At 42.5% G+C, this 4372-nt stretch overlaps 1 long non-coding RNA gene across 1 annotated transcript in view; it reads right to left on the bottom strand.

Moving 5' to 3' along the window:
- Positions 1 to 2026: 2026 nt before the first annotated feature.
- Positions 2027 to 4372, bottom strand: part of LOC102025723 — a 3572-nt gene continuing 1226 nt past the window's right edge. The window contains exon 4 of the long non-coding RNA XR_264715.2: positions 2027 to 2226. This is a non-coding gene — a long non-coding RNA (uncharacterized LOC102025723). The remainder of the gene's footprint in view (positions 2227 to 4372) is intronic.

The raw sequence follows: 4372 nt of genomic DNA, 5'->3' as shown, positions 1-4372 counted from the left end.
CTGTCTTTTGAGACAGGGTCTCGCTATGCAGTTCAGGCTGGCCTTGAGCTCACTTTGTAGCCCAGGCTGGTTTCAAACTTGCAATGATCCTCCTGCCTCAGCCTCCTGAGTGCTGGGATTACAGGCGTGCACCACCAGGCCTGGCCTGAATTGTCTTAATTGCTGCAGGTCTCTGGCTGTGGAGACAGGATTGTTCATTTGTCAGCAGGGATTAGGGCCCACCAAGCAGAAGAGCAGCAATGTCCTTTTAGGTCAGTGTGCTGTCATTAGTACTCAAGGGTTGTTTTCAGCAGTGCTGGGCTGGGTGCCCCATAGAGAATGCCTGAACCCCAAAGAACATTATTCTGGGTGTACAACGTTCTGGAGAGAACCATAGCAAGCTGGTACGGGTTTTTGTTGTCTATTAATATCTGCTACACTGTAGTCATAAAACAGGTTTCAATGTATCAAAATCTTCCAGGCCAGGTGCAGTGGCATGCCTATAATCCCAGCTACTCAAATCTGAAGCAGGAGGAGTGTGAGTTTTGAGATCAGCCTGGGCAAAGAAATAAAGTCCCAAACCAATTCCTCTTGATTTAGTAGTCTCAGATGATTCTAGAATCCTTTTGTTTTTTGAGACAGGGTCTTGCTGTGCAGTGTAGGCTTGCCATGAACTTGTGATCCTGCTACTTCAGGCCCTAGTGCTGGGATGACAGGGGTTCACCATGCCTGGCGCTGCAGTCCTTTTAAAAACACATTCTCAGAGAAAGTTACCATTGTTTCTATAGTTGTACCGGGGCCTGGATAGGAAATCAAGACCTGCGCCTCTCAACTCAGTGTTTCAGTAAGCATACGATGAGTTCTGTCAGGTTTGCATTGTAGTCAGAGGTGGCAGATGATAATCAAATCAGGAAAAAAAAACAAGTTGGGGTAAGCGACAATGGGAGTACCACTTCATACAGTGATTAGGGAAGAAGTCACTACTGTGATGTGGAGTTCAGTGTCCAAAGGGAGTGCCTCATATCTAGGACTTTAACAGGTAAGAGTTGGTGAAAATACAGAGAAGCAAAAACTTGCCTGAAACACAGGCTACTCTGGCTGAAGATGGACTGGTGAGCTGAATAGTACAGATCAGAGGGAAAGCAGTGGTATCTAGATCCTATATGGCCTCACTGGTAATTTTAAGAACCTTGTCTTATGGTCTAAGACTCAAGAATAAATCAAGCAAAGTCTGTTTTATGGCTTAGTGAATTATTCTGAGTTCTGAGTGAAGACTAGTCTGCAGCAAAGCAACCGCAGGAGCAGGAAGATATTATTTGGGGGTGGTGGCAATCATCCAGATGGGAGGATTATGGAGTGGAGGGACAGTATTGGAAGGATATGGCAAGGCCAGGTTTTATTTTGATGGACTCAATGTGGGGTGTAAGACCCAAAAGCCAGGTGTGGTGGTGCATGCCTGTAATCCCAGCCCTTGGGAAGGTGAGGTAGGATTGCCTGGAGTTTGAGGCCAGCCGGAGCTACATAGTCTCAAAAAAAAAAAAAAGACAGGAACCCAGCAAGAACCTTTCTGCAGCCCGAGGGGACATACAGTCTTGAGGGCATCTGGTTCTTAGATTTTGGCCTCTTTTTTCCCATTTTTCCCCACTCCATAGTATGTATCATATGTACCTATCAGAACAGAGGTTCCTTGACAAACGGAGCTGTCTTCACTGGTACATACCCTTGTTTTCCCCAAGCATACTTCTTACATGAACAGGTGGATAACTCAATTGATCCATATGACAAACTAAATATTGCAACAGAGAAAAATTTTTTTCTTCCTAAAGTACAAACTCTTCCACTAACCTCAGATAAGGTTATTGTGTTGCATATACAATCATACAAGAATAAATCTTTCAAATAAATTGGTTTAATTCCAGATACAGAATTCAGAGTAGAACAAAGATTCAAAGAGCAGACTATGGCAGAATTATAGGCTGGGTTTACTTTAAATTCACAGCTGAGGTAGGAATAGTTGAATGAAAACTAGAGACAATAAGCCACTGTATGGGTTTTTCTTTTTTCTACAAAATTTTATTCTTAAATGTACAACAGACTCCAAGAACACACTCCATTCTAGTTATAGGTGTCAAGAGATGTTATGGCAGGGAATCCAGATATCTGAATAGTAATGGAATCCAGGATCACCATCATCTTAGGCACAAGGAACAGTTTATTTTTTGCCAGACTTCTTAATTCCACCTGTGGCTGCAAAAGGAAAAAAAAAAAAACCTCAGAATAATACAGTTTTTAAGGTAAAAGCCCATGGATTTGATGTGGATCCTAGTAAGGCTTGGTTCTTGCATAATGTATTCACTTTGATGAAGGCATGAACTAATTTAGTTTCCCGATACCTACCTGGGGTGAAGACATAAGGAGGCTGAGGAAGGGGTACAAGCAATGGCTGTACATTGTTCCCCATCCACACTGTTGGGTACTTCATGCATTGTGCCACAGCGACCCACTTAGAGATAGTAAGTCTTTGTATTTGGTGGTGTTCAGGGTTGTAAACCAGTATGTGCTGAACCAGGACTCCAATCTGGATAGCCTGACTACTAGGTCCATGCTGCCACATTACATTATGCTATATCCCTACTATGTGTTTGTGGTCTGGTTTACTCACTGCATTTACATTGGGGGGGGGGGCAGCAGTGCACTATGGATTGAAACTAGGGCCTCTACACTGAGCTACATATTCCACCCTTTTTAATTATTATTTTTGAGACAGATTTGTTAAGTTGCAGAGGCTGGGCTTGCATTTGTGTTCCTTCTGCCTTGGTTTCTCAGAGTGCTGAAATTACAGCATATGCTACCACAACTGGCTTACTCAAGGCCTGTATATTGCTGGCAAATGTATGTAATCTCAGTATTCTGGAGGCTGAGGCAGGAGGATTGCAGTGAGTTTGAGGCCAGCCTGAACTACATAGCAAGACTCTGTGTCAAAAAACAAAATAAGGGCTGGGGATATAGGTCAGTGGCATAAGCACCTGCCTGGCAAGTGCCAAGTCCAGAGTTAAATTCCTAGTTCCAAAAAAACCAACCAAACAAAAAAAAACAAAGAACAAAAACCAAAAACAAAATAAAATGCCTGTATTGTTACTCAATTTACAAGTGACAAAAACAAAAACGAAAGACGTTTGACACCCCATGGTAATTAACAAGTAGTTCTAGAATTAAGTACGCTGCGGGGCTGGGGATTTAGCTCACTGGCAAAAGCGCCTGCCTGGCAAGCGCAAGGTCGTGAGTTCGGTTCCCGGTACCGGAGAAAAACAAAAAGAAAAAAATAAAAATAGAATTAAGTACGCTGAGTATAGGAATGAAGATATAAAAGGGCTGTAAAAAAAATAAATCTTGAAAAACTGGGTTCATTATCCATTATCTGAAATGCTTAGGACCAGAGGTGTTTTGGATTTTGAAACATTTGCATATATAAAATGAGCTATCTTGGGGTACTGGACTCAAGTTTAAACACAAAATCCATTTGTGTTTCACATTCCCCCATACACACAGCCCTTCACACTGAGCTACGTCCTCAGTCCTTTATTAAGACAGGGTCTTGCCCAGTTGCTAACTGTCTAGGGCTTAAATTTGCAATGGTCCTGCCTTAGCCTCCTAGAGTACTGGGGTTACCTCATGACCCAATGGCAAGTTACCAGCCCCTAGCACACCCCAGCAAAACTGTAAAAAGCTAGTGCTATTTCTTTAAAGAGCCAGTCTGATCATCAGATCTTTGCCTCCTTTAGTTCTTCAAGCTAAAGCTTCTTCCCCATTTTTTCTTGCTTTCCAATTCTAATAAATCTGCTTCCCAGCATCTTTCTCTCATGCATCCTGTAGTTTTTTTTTTTTTTTTAAATGATAAAAGTCAACGAACTTACCCCTTGGGGGGTGGGCAATTGGGCTCCCCATGTCCTCCTTGGGGGAACTCCTCTTTTGTTCAGTAACATACCAGTTTTATGATTTTCTTCTGAATTGAGCAAAAGAACCCTTAGCTGGTTTATAACGTATCTGCATTCAAAAACATTTTGGATTTAAGAGCACCTTGGATTTTCAGGTTAGGGTTGCTTCACTTGTATAGGGCTTCACTAACAACTGGCTTCCTCCCTCTTCATGATTAAGAGAAGGTGCAGGATACCAGGTATCAATCTCAACAGGAGGAATCCCAGCACTATGTGGGCAAATAATAATGGGCTGAATCCACTGGGACAGGAGCTTTGGGGAGCCCTGGGCGGCTGTTTCACTATCTTTGCCTCCATCACACCTTGTGTGGCTCAGAATGCTCAAACAGGGCATAAATAACTGAAAAAATCACTAGTTTGACAAATGTAAAACAGTATTTAAAAAGCACATTGAGCCA

Source organism: Chinchilla lanigera, unplaced genomic scaffold, assembly GCF_000276665.1.
Source record: "Chinchilla lanigera isolate Chin_1 unplaced genomic scaffold, ChiLan1.0 scaffold00131, whole genome shotgun sequence".
Lineage (NCBI taxonomy): Eukaryota > Metazoa > Chordata > Mammalia > Rodentia > Chinchillidae > Chinchilla > Chinchilla lanigera.
The sequence above is the reverse complement of the archived record's forward strand: the minus strand, read 5'-3'. Positions and strand labels throughout refer to the sequence as shown.